General features: G+C 35.5%; 1 long non-coding RNA gene across 1 annotated transcript; it reads left to right on the top strand.

The window, feature by feature from the left end:
* Nucleotides 1–1,468: 1,468 nt before the first annotated feature.
* On the top strand, nucleotides 1,469–17,417 carry LOC112996500 (uncharacterized). The gene is made up of 4 exons (XR_003262461.2): nucleotides 1,469–1,592; nucleotides 10,275–10,403; nucleotides 10,581–10,668; nucleotides 16,533–17,417. It is a non-coding gene; the product is annotated as an uncharacterized LOC112996500 (long non-coding RNA).
* The last annotated feature ends 331 nt before the right edge of the window (nucleotides 17,418–17,748 follow it).

The raw sequence follows: 17,748 nt of genomic DNA on the forward strand, positions 1-17,748 counted from the left end.
CATTCTCCTGTGCTTCAAAATCTAACTTGTGGGGAAAAAAGCTCTCTCTGTATATTCTAATTTGATAAAAATAAATAGAATCTAAATATATTAATATGTAATTAATACATTAATATGTACAATCAATGGACTTATCATGCAATTTTTATACTTAGTTTTCCCAACAGGCGTGTATGGTAGTGTCCTTATCACAGTCCCATAAAATGAACTGCAAAATACCATTTGGCTCTACAAGTAAAAACCATTTGCTCAAAGAGCAAACAGCAAAATGTTAATGAGCACACCCCTATTAATCTTTGTGTATTTTGTTGACACAACCTGTTAACAAGGTTCCACGTGAAAATAATTGAATAATTTCATTCTACATCCTTTGCTTTCTTGGATATGTAAGCCTTGAATTTTGAAATACAGATGTCACTATCTAAGTCTTGTTTATTTTACCTCTCTTAGAAATTTGGCAATGCCAAAGCTTTTATGAATATCAGCAGACCTTTATATATCAAGAGCATGCCCAAATATCCTAATTACTCATTTACTACAGATATAATATAATACATATACTGCAGGTATATTTTAATACATTCGTCCTGTCTAAACAGTTTTTCTGCATACAGTAGGGGAAAGGTTGTTTTTTCATTTTTAACCTAACAAAATAAATATGCTTGAGTGATTGATATAGTAACGGCAAAGTATTCCTGCACCAGTCAAGGGTACAGTCATTTGTCAAGTGATACAAAAAAGCAAATTTGGACACTGAATTCACTCTCAGCTGCCTTTACAGATCAGGAAGAAACTATTTTTGCCTTCTATAACTGAATAAAAGTTCTAGAAAAATTATATGTAGTAAGTGGTGAGCAAGGAAATATTTGGGCTCCCCAGCAGTAATGCACACAGTTGGGGTAAAAGTGAGGATAGATGCTCTTGCTGGGTAAGGAAGGTTGTCCAGCTTCTCCTAAGTGAGGTCCAGTGGGCATTGTCGTGTTTGCGTAACTAGCTTTCACTTTAGTTCTTCATGCAACTGACTTTAAGTTTTAATTTTCAGACCTTGCATGTTAGACGTTTGTATTATAAAATCCTACATTAAGTTTAAAAAGAAAACCCAAAACTTAAGGTTGGAAATCTGAATGTGATGAGCTACTTACGTACATACACAAAAAAAATCCCATCATAGTAACAAATATGTAAGCAATACAAATCAGTACATTAACAATCATAATGCATTTCCTTCAAAGATTCAGATGTTCTATCAGTCTATATACTGCAGAATAGCAATAAGATAGCAACCTGCTGGTGGAAATTAAATCTAAGTGAAATTGCTAGATTTGAGAAATCACCCATATCCTAGAGTGTTCTAGCTTATTCATGTTCCTGCAGTTTTCACTAAGTTCTGCTTCCACAGTAATTAGGTGGTATCTACTTACATGCAGTAGACTAACCTCTGTTTCATGCATTCATGCCTCATTTCCTCATTTAATGCTCTTTTCAGTCTTGTTATTTATTTTCTTTAATACTACATTTCCAGCTGTAGAGCCAGATGAGTCACACTCACTGCCATCCACAACAGCACTCTCCAAGGCCTGTGAAACAATAAGGTAATTTATAAAAGCTTTTTCCACTGAAGTTATATACAGTCAGAGAAGCTAACCTTTATTTTAGTGGCACTTGAATTAGGACAAAGTTCCATTCAGAGAAGATTATGAATAATAAAATACAAAAGAACATCATGTATTTTATATTATTTTTGGAAAAAAATTGAACCCACAACACCACAACTACAACATACCAAGACTGTATCTATCTGAGACACTATGGTTTATGCTCACTTTTTTTTTTTCATTCAGGAATGTAAAAAATAAAAACAGACTGAAATTTCAGAGCACTCTTTTTTGCCATAGAAAAAGGGAGATAGATAAGTTCTCAAAAATTCCTACGTTAAATACAGAATGACTGATTTATTTTCATCACATAAGGAAAGTAATTTCTCATTTCAAAATACTGTTTCCTCCGAGTTGTACATCTTTCTCTGTTCAGCCATCATTTTTTGCCCATAATTGTTACAATTTACAATTAAAATTTGGGATAAGAAAGTTAATTCTTACCTTCCTGAAGGTGATGTTGATAACAACTAAAGAATGCCTATGAGATAGAAGAGAGGTAATCCCTTCTAACATAGACTGGAAAACACACTAATCCAGAATAAAGATATTCAAAATAAAAATGAAGATGAGTCTATTTATCTATAACGTAGGGGGACTATCTATATTCTGTCAATGAATGAAACTACCATTGTTTCAGTTACATCAATAGAAACTCGACCTGAGGAAATATAGTACAATCCTTTGTCCATTTAACTTCATTTCAGTTTATTGTTTACAATAAAAATGAACAGGATGACAAGACATAAGAACAGTTATTATTACTCTTTTTCTTGTCCCTAATTTAGGTAGGTACATGCAGAAGTAGATTTTGCTTAGCAGTACTTAGTCCAATCCGTTTCGTAAGACTTAAGCAAGCTTCAAGCTGTTGGCCTCTTTTAACAGTTTGTAAAAATTACCTGCTGAAGACATTTCGTCAAATCTGCAGTTAAGTGCAAGTCAGGGTACAGCACTGCTGGTTTCAATGGGACAATGCCATGTCACACAGGCTGAGCATCTGATATGCCGTATTTATTTCTCTACATCTCAAGCACAAGACAAGTTGTCCTATCTACAGTTGATGTGAGCAGGGCACAACTACTAAACAGCATTCCTACATTAAGAGAGATAGTCGTCTTAGGAAAACAAAAAGTAGTTAATAGTATATGTAGACAGCATTCAGAGTCTTATTTGGTTTGAGCAGGCATCATCTTAATCCATCACTGCATTTTACAAATGGTTAACTTAGGTTCAAGATGATGACAAATACAACCTTGAATAGATATAGTTAAATAGACATGCTTTCACGTGGTGAAGGAACTGGAAATGAAATTAAAGGATCTTGATTCCCACAATTCCTAGCTGAAGCTTGGAACCTAAGTTAAGGTATTAACATAAGTAAGTTAATATTAACATAGGTTGTATTACTGTACTATTTACATCATCAAATTTGCTGCTGGCCATTCAAGTGCAACACTTAACAGGTTTGCAAAATAATTCTTCTAATGCTCAGCATATATCAAGTTGAGTTTTCAGCTTTCCAGTATGGTTTGGAATTATAAAGTACTTGAAAGATTAATGTATTGCATAACTACAGTGCTTCATTCCTCTCTGTATCCAATTTGAAAAATAATAATATAACACAAAGATACTGCTAATAAAGATGTTTATACTAAATTTTAAACAATGCTTTGAAAATACCCCCCCCTTTTTTTTTAGTAAATTCAAATAGGATATAGTTAACAGAAACTGTCATTTTCTAAAAAAAAAATTTGTTCTGTAACTGCTTTCATGCAAGTACTCCTTATGCCAGTGGACAGTTCTATTAAGGTCACGTTAGCAAAATTATTCTATGAATTGCTCAATATCACATTCCAAGGGGCAATCAATAACAAATAAAACATTATTATGAATCACCTCAACGGGTATCAAGTCAGTAGGCTGTATAGTAGTAAAAGTGAAAAATAAATTATGGCTTTGAAAAAACTCGATGCTGATAGAAACTCTCCAGCAAAAGGAAAAATGTGAATGTAGCAAAGCCAACTCAATTAAAAGCTTTGGTTCATATTATCCTTAAATGAACAATCTATGCCATTTTTAGTAGAAACATATTCAAGTCATATCCAATCAACTGTCTCTAATGAATGCAGAAAGTTCATCTGTGTCATAAAAGATGCAGGAAACATCCTGAAATCTCACTCTCTGTGGGGAGAACAGTAATGAAAATTTGTCTTCAAGATCTAAGATTTCTTGTTTGCAAAGCCCTTGCTCACAGGCTTAAGTTTGACATGACATGTCTGGAAAGACTGTAATTGTCTGACTCTAATATAACATACTCCAGTTCTGCAAAGAACTGCTCATAACTCAATTATAGTTCACTTACTTACCTTTTTAGAGATGGCAAATGCTGTTTCAAAGCTTGCCACCTTTTCAGGCACTGCAAACTGTATCCTGAAGGTCAAATAGAAAAACACATTTATTGAGATTTTTTCACTTTTTATATATTATATTACTTTCAACCAAATTCTCAAGATCTACACAGGCAAAACTTTGCTAAGGTTGAATAAGAACAACTTATAAAGAGGAAAATTGTATTATCTAAATTCAGACTGGCTTAAATAGAGAAGAATAGTAGCTGGTAAGTTGTTTTTCTGAACACCAAACTTACTTTAATAGATTCATCTAAAACATGCCAAATGGGACTTACCCAAAGGAAACTTAGTTTTAAGGGAAGTGACTACTATGCTAGCTGAGAAGCTACTAGAACCATAACCAGAACTGTTTACCTAGAGCTTTCTTGTGGAGCATACTTTTTTGTTTGGTTGGTTTTTTAAATAAAGAACCCAGGCCATGCCTCCCCTATGCTGGTCCTCAGGTTCCAAGAAAACACCACATGTAAGAAACAGTTAATTCATCTTTCTGGGACTGTGGCATTTCAGGTTTCCCCCTCCACACACACATTTTTCTACCTGCACAGTACTAAATATAAACAAAGAACAAGAGAAAGCTCTATCAAAGAATGTAAGAGAAAGCTGGCACATAACATATGAAGGTAAAAATCTTACTTAGATGCCTCTAAAATGAAGGAAGTACATTCATATGGCACTAGAACCCCCAAATTAGAGAGCTGAAAATTATTTTGAATGTAAGAGCATAAAATTAACTAGTATAATTCAAAACAGTGCTGTATACTTCTTTATCCTGTCTCACAACATGCTATTGAACCTTCATCCAGATTAATTTGCGCCTTTCTCTGACGTTGTCTTGATCCTTTCATCTACAGGCAGTTTCTTTGTATTTTAAGAGGATACAATCTCTTTAAATGAAGATGAGCTAACAGGCAAAGTTTGAAAAATTCATACTCATGAATCCTTCAGCTGAGAAGCATGCAAAGTCATGCATGAGACTGACCAAGTAATTAATATTTGAAAATGCTGATTTTTTTGGAAGTGTTTTATTAGGTGTTTTGATATATGACTATAAAATTTTTTCATTCTCAGGGTTTTTCTAAAACAAGAAACACCAGAAAAAAAAAAACCTACTCAAGAAAGAAATATATATTGTTTTTTTCCCCTCTAATACACATGGTAAATGGGTAATCTGTGGACTCATGAATTATAATTCCCTAGAATATGGAATGGTTCTAATAGTAGGAACCAAAATTGTATGGTCCATGTGGTTTTACATATCTGTAAAGCATTGTGACCTATTAGTTACACTATTTACTACAAACTGAGCAGAGTTTCCAGGTAATTCTAGATTTGCTCCAGATGGCTCACCATACATACTGAGTGTTTTGGTTTTGAATCTGTCTTTTCACGAGGCATATTTTAATGATTCCCCCCAGCTGTTACTACACTCAGAGGGAAGGATGTAGTCAACTTACTCATCCAACTAACCTAAGATTTCATTGTTCATTGCCTCTTACTGAATTGTATGAAATAACTGACATGTAACTGCATCTAGAAACATGGCTATTCTGGGCTCGTTTCACTAACACTACAAATGCTTTAAGTCTTACCTTCCAGTAGTACATAAGGGTTCCCGACTCCAAGTACAACACCCAGTCTTTGCATTCATCTTAGTCACTAAAGGCTTCCCAAGCAGAAAAATGTAAATCATCCGTTCGACCAAACTGGATTTTCTGGAACAACAAAAACAAAGTTAATAGGGGGCCAATGATTACTTTAAAGGACATCTAATAGCCAGTATTCTTTTAAAATCCCAGTCCAGTTAACACAAATGTGCCATTTATCCACCACTCAAATACATGCAGGAATTGCCACAGAAAAATCAAATATCATTTCACAGTCCTTTAGCAACTAATAGGAAAATAAAGAGTTTATTGGCTGATAAATAACTAGTCCTTCACTTTGGTAAGAGATATAAACAAATTTTAGATGACACAGCAATTCTGTAGCCAAAATCTAGTACAGTGAGTGAACCACAAATAATTGCTTTTCACGGTCTCTGTGGCTGTCAGGACTGCATCTCAGTAGAAGTTTGGATGTTTTTTTTTTTTCTTCCTCCTCCTCTTTCTGGAAAGAGAAGTGAAAAATGTAAAGTAGCAATCAATCAGAACTTAAAGGTTTTATATAAATTAAACAGTGAGAACTTCATAGTGTTCAGAGGAAAAAAAACCCCACTAATTGAACTTACTTTTTAGTGAGGTTAGCAAATCAAGAGAAAAAAAAGATTTCCTCAACTGCTCCATGAAAAATGGGCTGTCCAAGCAAAAAAGATCCCAAGAGGAAACAACACAAATAAATAAAAAGAAATGTAGAAGACATTTACTTGTTTTGAGACAAAGTGTTTTGTAAAGCTGGACTTGACTGAACTTACTATTTGAGTGGAAAGACGTATCCGGCTAGGATCAAAAAGCCATAAGTCATTATTTTTTAGAATCAGGTTATTTGGAGGAATTGTTCATTCACTACGGCTTAATATAGTTACTTCCTTCTGGGCAAACTGCAATACAAAATACATTTTAGAACACAGACTCAAAAGCTTTTGCAAGAAGATAGATGGCATGAGCAGGCACAAGTGTCAGTTTTCATGTGGAATCTTATCTTCCTCAATCAAGGCAGAATTTGCCTAGTGGTCTCTGATCACAACTGCACCAATAGTGACAATTTACTACAGAAAACATTTATTAACATTCAGAGCTACAAGAAGTAAGTAGAACTTTTTTCTAAAGAAATGACAAAGTAATTAATGTGCATGTGTTCATCAATAGCTAGGGCACATGAATTTTTGGGATCACAGTATGTGCTTGTACAGCTTATTTATATAAAGCATAAAAATAAATAGCAAGGTCTCAAAAAAGATGATATAAATAATACAGATATCTGGTAGCTGTATAGCATTTTACCTCCTACTGTATCAATCTCTGATCTTTTCGGTATTATCAGACTTGACTTTGAGGTGGAAGAAGAATAATCCTGTAATCAAAGAAACAGAGAATTCTTACTTTCCGGGTACATGCAGAGCCTCTATTTAAAGCATCATACGAAAGGTTTCTATAGAAACCTGAAGGGCTTAGCCAACCAATGCTAAAAAGCTGAACCCTGAGCCCTACATAAAATCCCCCAAACAAATTTTCTCTGTTCTAATGGCTCCAGAAGTCTCTGGTCAGGATCTCTATCATGCTTCTTAAGCTACAAGATATATGATGACACCTGTTACATTAGCATATTTTGTCTCTGAAAATGAAGCATTTTGGTAAGAGTTAAAAACATGGATTTAACTCAGGTCCTTAACTGATCCTAAAGCTAATAAATTTAAAGTTAACGCTGATCTCCTTTCTGGCAACTTCTCCAATGATTTTTTTGGCGTATACAATCGCCTAAGAGATGTATAAGCTTTTTTAAGAGCTGTTTGTCCTATATATAGTTATGTTTCAAATTGTTACTCACTAAAAGAGCAAGTATTTTTGGTTCCTTCTGAAAGTCATATTTCCATAGTGATGCCGAGCTGACAAAAATATTCAATACATCATGATAACTGAAGAATAACTCACTACCACAGTTATCACTCCCAGATGCCTTAGTGGTTCTTCCATTTTAAGCTCACTCTAGGACATTATATTGGTGCAAAACTCACTGGTTTTCCTGAACCTTACATAATACTTCAATTCTCAGAGTTGTAACGCAAGACTTCTCAGATTATTTTAGGGCCTGACCAAAAAAAAGACCTGTCTTGCCCACAATCTCAAATAGTTTGCCCCAGAAGACTTTCCATCCCTAAACTCAGCAGCATGTCTTTCCACCACACTCAGTATCATACTGTAAAATTACCGATTTGGTGGACTACAACACAGAGGCTTTGAGCTGAAAAAAAATCATTGTTTCAGGGCCAAAGAGGCAGCACATGGGCCAAGCATTAAATAACGCAAGTACAGCCTGACTAATCTTGAGGGCACGACCCCTAAAAAATGCAGATATGAGCCAGTCTGTTCCACAGCAATACAGATGTACTCATAAATGGGCTAATTCTGTATTCATGAAATACATGGTTAAAAACGTACTGTCAGGTAATCGTCACATTCTCAGGGCTTCAAGAGATTCTACTTCATCCAGAAAAAACTAGCAGAAGTGTCTGAATTCATGTATTCTAAATAATCAGAGAGGCTACCCTCCTATGAAAGTTAAAATCCTCTTGTTTTTTGCTCAAATTTAGCTTCTAATGGGCTTCATCTACAGAGTGTGTAGTACTGTAACCTAGGATGTATTACTTTGTTAGCCTCACAATAACTGAAGAATAGGAGATTGCTGTGCTTTTGAAAACAGAAATGGCTGCACCATCTTATCCAGCCATAAATAGCGAACAGCTGCTTAAAGAGGCATCATTCCAGATGACTCCGTTTCTCCATATTTATCTCCCAGTTTAAATACAGCTGAAAAGGGGGAAAACTTCCCCCAGCAAGTTTCATCAAAGAGGGCCAATAGATTATCTCAGCCTCAGCTGTAAATCATAAATGAGAACACTGATACAACATGTATCAGAATGCTTCATAAATGTTTGTGTTCTACTGGGTGTCAGAGCTATGCAAAAATCTAGAAAGAGAAACGTATCCATTAGGTCGCTAAGGATGAAAACTCTTTCACTGAGCAGAGCGTGTATGTCACAAGACAGAAGTCAACTTAGCTTTATTATTAACTAACTTTCAATGTGCCAGAAAGGACAGACCAGATATTTTGAACCAGTGTCATACCCGTTCAGTAGAAAGCTTTTCCTTGTACAAAAATCATTTGTTTTTTTTGACAATATTCTTAGAAATGCAAACTCCTTCATTTTACTACTGCTGGTATTTTATTATGGCTCAATTTCTGTTAAAATAAGCTTTCAACTAGAATTTCAATTCACAAATGTAGTAATATTTTCTTTACACCACAACTCTGTAGCTCAACAGCGTGCCAGTGATTAACAAATAAATGCCCCAACAAGAAATGGAGCATTCAGTTCTCTCCTAGTTTGCAGAGCTACAATAATAGGACATATCATAGATCCTAATTCCAAAGATTATTCATTCCCATGTATGAACAAGTCTCACAAATGTTAAGGAGTTTGGGGCAAGTTTATCTTTATAAAGAATTCTTGACATATCTCCTTTCAATCATCTCACATCCACCCACGCTGACATTTCACAAACCAAACTTATCCATAATACCTCTCAGTGCAAGGCATTTTCTACACATTTGTTCAGGTCAGCAGGCAAATGTTCTCACTTTACAGTCTTGGAAAAAAAGGGGGGGAGGGGAAGGAGCGGGGGGACACCCCCCCCCACATTCTTGTACAAAAGACCACTCAAGGTCAAGATCAAGAAAAAGACCTTCACCCTCTTCTTTTGTCCTTTTACATAGCGTGTGTTATATTTCCCATTGCAACTCTGCAACCCTTGCAGCTTCTTTCTCCCTGGGATAACAAGATCAGACAGTAACAAAATGACAAATATCAAATAGCTCTCTCTACTTTCCATTGCAAAAATAAGCACATACTGTAGTAAAAATGAACTCTGAAAAATTAGGTTATAGCTAATAAACTGCAGTCTGCCAACTATGAACCTGACTGTACCTTACGCTAAAAGAACTGTATCATGATTTGGTCTTCTGCGGCTATTCAAAATGCACGCTGAGGTCCTTTACAGTTGATTTTCTTGCTCTATCTTATCACCTCTTAAGTTGTCTAGGTCATGTTGTGGTTTTTTTTAAAAGATATAACAATTGCTGAATGGCACTTCTAATTATGAGACAACAGTTGCACTTTTTCTCTTGCACCTCAATCACACGCTTCATTCACAAAAAATGAAAACAAGTGGAGAGGTCATTCGTGGCAAACCAATACATGTCTCATTGAAGAAAAATTTCTGTGTATGATAATTATTGTATTTGATGAACTGCATTAAAAATTGGACAGCCACTCAGATAACATAAATACAGAGTGATATTTATGGAACAGAATGGTGCAAAAATCATTAAACATAGAAAAAAATGTATCTATCCTGTGACAGTCATATTCAGCAATGCAGCAATTTAACATGATATAAAGGCAGAAAATGTTAACTCACATTTACTGGTTTACTACAACAACTTATCTGTGAAATTCTACAAGTAATAAACATTATTATTCCCTGATTTACAGATTTGAGAGTTGTGGTGGAATTAAAGGCACTTGCTCAGAGCTTGCTAGCATGTCAGTGGCAGCAGCTGTATTAAAATGAATCTATTTCGGACCCCAGAGAGCGTAAATGAACTATTATGTCTGAATGAGGTAAGGATTCATTACTTAAGTTTCAGAGAAAAGCTCTCATCAGTTTCTGTATCTTACTACTATACCACTTCAGTGCTGTGCTGAATCATTTGTGAAGATCGCTCTCAAAAAATCATATCAAAGAATGCTGAACAGTTTTCTGTGGCTTTTAACTTATTTTCAATCTTTGTTCCTCAGTATACAGCAGCTGCCAATAAAATGGCCAGGAGAATGTTCTTCATTTGAAGAAAAAAAATGGGCATCTTTCTGCCAGTACTGCTCTCAGGTATGGCTGAAATGTTTCATCTTAAACTATCCAAAAATGTCAGCTTGAGGCAATCCATCTCAAGGAAGAAAAAAAAAACAAAAGAAAAAAAACAAAAAAAAAAAAAACCAGCTTTAAGACTGAACTACAATAAAGCAAATGAAGAGGGTCTGGCAACTGCAAGTGCCAGTGAAGTTTAACTACAGGTGACACTCACTTCTTTGTGCAGCACAGGGTATTATAATGTATGTATGGTAAATGACTTTTTTTGTGATCTAGATGTACTACTTAATGATTTCTACCACTTCGTAAATGTCAGACATGTGATGTGAATTTCTATTCACCTTACCACTTCAGTGTATCATTCTGAATAATCACTATAATCTGTTCTTAGCAACTATGGTCACGATAAGGATGTGCACTACTTCTCTTTACAACTTTCTCACCAGAAATTGCCAGTTCTCACAGTAAACTCCATGAGACAAGAAAACAATACAAAACAAAAGAAAAACCTTTATTCAGCATTCTATAATTCCACTATGATTTGTGCCCTATTCTAGCAAAGCTTTAAACACATGCATAAACAAGAACTTGAATAGTTCCACTGGAGGAAATAAAGCTGCTCATATGCATAACTGTTTTGAAGGACTACAGTATAGTTCCTGCAGTGGTAACATTTTATGGAATGCTGTTAAACATGATGAACTATAATTTTTGAATTATATGGAGTAAAAAAAAATACAATGCTCTGTTTTTCCTAAAACTCAAAAAGAAGGCTTCCAGAGAAGCCAGAAGTAGACTAGAAACAGTATTTCCACATTGACTATCTTGGTAGAGATGCTTAGCAGAACAGTCTGCACATGAAGAAAAAATAAACTCCAGCAAAGCAGGATTCCTATGGAGCCCTGCAGGAAAAAAGTCACCCTTCCTGACTGAGGACGAGGCAGATAGAAGGTAGTGACTGAGGGCAGCAAATTTTAGACATGAAAATTTAATCTCGTAATTTGCTAATAATTCTCTAACAGAGATCAAATAACAATTGAAAACATTGCTAATAAGCCTGCCTCAGGATGCAAATTTCAGGGAGAGTAGGACCACGGACCAGAATTAACCATGGCATAGGCTGCAGAAGAGAACAAACTAAGTATCTTCATAGCACATACAACTTCTGGTACTTTTCATACCAGGACGTAGAGTAGACTGAAAAAATATTAATTTATGCATGAACGTATTCTAATGAGCAGTCAAAAACAACACAAATACCATAAAAGGAGGGAGGAAACTGAGCTTTTTTATTCTAAGAGGACAAAGAAAACATCACACAAACACTCAGAGTAAGAAAGGCCCGACTGTTTGTTTTAATTTCTAGCACACTTATCATAGAAGTCAAGCGTCTGTCGCATCTCAAGCTATGCCCACAAAAGCCTCACTCAAAGCTTGATACAACTTCAGTGGTACTACCATTCCTCAGTTGGTCTAATCCAGTCCAATAAACTGTTCTATGCCTTGCTTGTGATGAGCAATAACCAAATCCCATTTTATGGGTTACAGACTTTTCAGACAGAGGACAAAAAGCATACTGCCCCTGAACATCCTTGACACAGAAGCCTTTCCCAAATATTTTGCTGAATTTCCATTTCCTAGAAGTCACACTGATCTTTCACTGAAGAGATATCTTGTACAGCATCTATATTTTTACATGGTTAATGTGTTCAAAATAATCTAACACCACAAACATATACGCCCACCAACCACACACACACAGCAGAATAACTATTTCCAAAGAGAATACCAACTTTCTAGAAGTGGACTTCTGGATACTAGAGAAAGATCAGTATTCAAGTGAATTAAATAAGCCAGGTCTGGGTCATTTTGTTCTTCTGCTCCCTAACAAAGGAACCTCGAGGTTTTCTATCATAGAGCTTTTTCTTCTGTTTGTTTAAAGAATGAAAACATCAGACTGTATTCCTCTGCACAAATACATATTTTTCACTGGCTAGCTAGTTTATTCCTTTCCTTCCTTTTTTTTTCCTCGGTCAGTATTAGAACCCAACTTTTTCCCAATGAGTATGGTACAGTATGTACAGCACGATGCCTACGTGCAGTAAGCTACAACAAATGAACCCTCTCTTCCAGACTCAGAGGGACATACCTTCAGAGTATCATCCCTTTTTTTTTCTAAATAACAGTTGCCTAATCTCTTTTCCAGCCAACTGACACATTTCAGTCACACTCAGGAATGAATCCTTCTTTCATTATGAAGATGCTAAGTTTTAGTTAATTAGGTAACTTAACTAACCCTTAATTTAGAATGAAGAAGCTGTATTGCACTTATTCTTTGGCTGCTGATATATCTTTCACAGGTCAGATTAATATATATCTATGGAACAAGGACTGAGCAGAAGACCAAAATTATTCAAATATTGTTCTAAAACATGTATAATGAGCTGCATGTCCTAATACCAACCAGGGAAAGTAGAAAGCAGAAGCAGGACAAACAAGCAAGAAATACCATGCAGTCTTTCCAGTTTTCTCATGTGACTTCAGCCCATTTCAAGATTAAAACCTGTAAGTGATGTCTAACAGATAAAATTCATAATAGAATAACAAGATGCTGATGTTTAGGATAGGGTAGCATGGAAGGTGAACAGATGGTATTTTGAGCCAAGGTTCCAAGATGGAATTGTAAGATGGAAAATAACATTGTCCCCTAGACCTTTCAGCTATTGATGACAACATTTTTTAAAAGCAAATGAGTACTGCAAATCAATTAGAATAAAATTATTAATATACTAAACTTAACTTGTGAGAAAGACTAAATATTTAAGTGAATAGTACATAGTGCATGCAGGCTTACACATACTGAACAAAATGTATCATGTGAATAACTGTTAACTTTGATGATCTTAGGCCAGCAATTAAATTTCTGCCTAATCCTTCAAAATTTACTTACATAAATAATCCATACGCTTACCATTTCCTCAAGAGTGAAACTGTTGTCCTTATGCTCTGCATTCCATATATGCCTACACAAGTCTGTTCTTCATCACTTCATCTTCCTTTGACAGATCAGACCCTCCACTGGATCATAAAAGAAGGTTGCACCAACAGACGTTTGCAACCCATACAAGCTAAGGGACTAGTCTCTCTCTTTACTAGAATATGTTATAACTAGGTAGATATGAAAAATCTTACTACTTTGCCATTTGACTTTAACTTATATTTGTGGAAAGCAAATTACTAAACGAAGCTGTGTTTGACTAGCTCTTAAGGAAGCTGTTGAATGAACAGTTGATCCTAAAAAATATCAAAGGCTTAACAAAGGACTCAAAGTCAGCAATGTTCTTCAAGGAGATGATAAATATAGCATTAGGAGGCCTTAAGTTTTCTCCTAGGTAAAAAAAATATATATATATGCGCTATTTTTCTTCCTTAGCTACTGAGTCTCAGTAGATAAGTTCAATGAACTTCTGTCAGGCTTTTTACCATTTCTGATGAGTATCAGCTATAATGCAACTAGTGCCCTTGGGTTCATGGAGGTATATAAGTATTTCTGATTGTTTATATTAGAGCACTAGCAGTCAAAAATACCTCAGAAGAAGGGAAGTCTAATCGGTGTGTCTAGACAGAGCAGGTAAAATTCACAGCAAAGATGTCGTTTTCCAACGAAGTCTCATATGAGATATTGTGCATTGCCACGTCCAAATGACATATTAGGCAAAGAGACAGCATGAGAATTTAAAAAGAACATGAATTATTTGGTTATTGAATCATTTTCAACAGTCTCAACAGCAAGGCTAGTTTCCAAACTGTTTTGCATTAGATTTGCCTCAAGAAGGATAAAAAGCTAGCTTAAATCCTGATACGAGACTGGCACTGCTCCCTTCTCCTCTTTTTTTCCCCCCTAACTTTATCTGCATTTGATATAGCTTCTCCTACAAGTCCAAAACAATACCTCTTTTTTACTATGCAGTCAACTTAAGCAGTATTTAGAAAGGAACAAAAATAGCAATCCCAGCCAGGAGTCAAAATCTTTTTAAACAAGCTGAATTGCCCACAGTCAAACCATCAAATTTTGCCCTATTTCATGTCATGAGTTAACTCCTTCTAAATACTTTGTAGTTCAAACCCATCCTCCTCCTTTAGACCATTCTGCTGTAATGATCACAAAGTTCTGATTATGGGTAGATATTATATTGAGAATCCCCATCATCATGCTGACCAGATTCTCTTTTCCCTTATAAAATTCCTCTCAAGACCAACCAACATTATCTGTGGGGCAAGCAAATTATTCCTGAGTGCAAGTAATACACAGGGACGTGACCTATGATGGTATTGTGAAGCTATATCTTTATACCCATAAGATATTTTTAAAAATCCTCACCATTCAAATTACAACTTACACACTATTCTATTTACACACTTAAACATATGCTTTGTTTTAGAGAGTGGAAATAGTTTTAACTGATATCAATGAGCATCATCATGTATGCCAGCATCAGTGTTTGCGAGAACAGACCACTCGTTTGCTAAAGGTCCACTGAAGTTTACTTTAGTCTCTTTGAAAATAGGAAGGAATGCAATTCCATACAGTATCAGCATTGGCTGAATATGTTGAAGGTGAGATTTTCAAAAGATAAATTCTCACCTGGAATGTTCCATATATTTATCCATCATTAATAAAAAGAGCTTTACTGAAGCAAGGACAGAAAAGAATTGATAGAATAATTAAGAGAAAAAGAGACAAAAAAAAATTACTTTGCTCAACAGAATGAAAGCTTGGGGCAGGGGTACAACTAAGGTGAAGAAGAGAATCCTGTTCCTAGAAACACAACAGAGAACAGAAATGAGCCAGGCTATGTGAAAGGTCAGTGCTTCAACAGAAACAAGTAGGCATGAGTTGTCCATAAATAAGTTTAAGAAGAAGCCTTCTACACATCAAAGGCATGAAGGTCTGGAAAGGATTCCTAATGGGAGCAAAAATATTTATTTTAAGATGGGGTTTCATTAACTTAATGGAGCCAGATGGTGTAAGCATCTGCAATAAGAAGGGTTTAGATTTGATAACCCAGGAGATCTTTCATAATACTATGTTCCAATTATGGCTTTAATTCCACAATTTCTTCCCTTTGTCCATCTCATGCAGGTTACCTTTGTTTAGGCTAGAAGCCAGTGTCTGACACACAAACGTATTCCATTGCCATACAGATAGGGCATCAAATCTGGAGTTAAACAAACATTAGACAAGCTGTGACTGACACGTGGTTCAGGAAAGAAATCACTTCTCCAGTTTCAGACTGGCAATAGGCCTGAGGGTTTCATCATTTCCACTCATTTAAGAGGTGAAAGTGGCAGGAATGCATGGACAATGGAGTTTCCTTTATGTCTGCTTCCCTTTAGCTATACTTTGACCTCCCGTTGGGAAAGAAGAGAATAGTGAAGATCACCTGGCATCAGCTCCTTGAGCTGTGCAGTCTGAGTTCTATTTCTTAGGGGATCCTCTATGTCCAAGGACAGGACGGAGATTATTTCTACCTGTGGAAATGTCAAATATGAGATCACAATGCCAAAGACTTATTTTACATAAGGTAGACCAGATCTGTACAGGACGAATTCAGGCAACTTACTTGCTATAATTTTATCTAAGTTTACTCTGAAAACATTAACATGACAGGGAAGTAAGCAAACCCTGTCAAGCATATGTTTTCATCCAAACCTACTGAAATGAAACGTGTTTCCAGAGACAGCCAAAAAAAAAAATCTTTTGATGTAAGAAAGGAATATAGGGATAAGCATGTAAGAAAGAAATCTTTACAATGCTGTATACATGTATACATAAAAACAGTGATTTGTTTTAGCTATTCTTTCTCAACATTTCCATTCAGTTTACTGTACAACAAGTTTCCTGGCCATGCTGATACCTTACCGGGGAGGAAGACCAAAGTGGAGGTGGGATCAGTGCTGCACTTCATGAAGAATTCTTTCAGTTTACCCAGTTCACCAGAATTGCTCATCATTCCTATGACAGAGAATCCATGCTTGCTTACCCAACACCAGCGATCCTTTGTTTATAAAGGCTCATGATTCAGACAGTGAAAACAACAGCTGTCTTTTTCATACAGCAAGATGACAGAAACATTCTCAATGCAAAGAACAATCAGTACTGGGAGGTACTGACAGAACAAGAGGAAAAATAAGATATATGTTGTTCTACAGCTCTGAAGACGTGAACTCAATTCCTTGAGGGTTTTTTTGTGTGTGAGATACTGGATGGGGGAAAATTGTCTCCCATCTGTAAAATGGAGCTTATTTGCTCACAGCAGAATACCAGGGATGAAATAACTAAAATCAGTGCAAAACTGTAACACACATCTATATCACTAGCTCATAAACATAATGAGACTTCAAAGGTAAATGTAACAATATTGATTCAAAATCAAATGAATAGTATATGGTTTCCACTGGAGAAAAGAAGATTTTCTTTTAGCATTGATAATGTATTCAGAACCCAAATAAACAGTTCAATATATTTGAACAGTATGTTTATGCGTGCACGTACACACACACAAAAATTCTGCTATGAATCAACGTTGGGGAAATTGCTACAGACTGCAAATGGAAGGAGGTCTTTCCCTTTGTAATTAGGTATTATTTTAACTTGTGATAACTTTAATAACTTAGCTAAAACTTATTTTTCTTAATACAAGATAGTAATTCCCCCATCTATCACCAAATACAAAGGTTATTTCCCAGAAGATACAGAGCCCCAAAACATAAGAATCAAATCTGCATTTCCATACAAAAAGTATATATAATTAAATTTTCTCTCTTCTTAAATTTGTATAGTGCAATAGAATAAAAATAGGTATGAGTGTGGCTGGCTTACTCTGGTTTTGGGACAGAAAACTGAACTTCGTAATATGAAAACAATTTAATGAGTTCAATTTCACCTTTATTACCTAGTCGTTCTATACATGACCAGAAGAGGTGGTTAACCATTTAATAATGTTTTTCATGCTTTTATGCTTGAAATTCACTGTTTTATGCTTTAGAATGTTCTGATTTATTACAATGAAAGTGACTTAAAACTAAGAGTGTGGG

Source organism: Dromaius novaehollandiae, chromosome 5, assembly GCF_036370855.1.
Source record: "Dromaius novaehollandiae isolate bDroNov1 chromosome 5, bDroNov1.hap1, whole genome shotgun sequence".
Lineage (NCBI taxonomy): Eukaryota > Metazoa > Chordata > Aves > Casuariiformes > Dromaiidae > Dromaius > Dromaius novaehollandiae.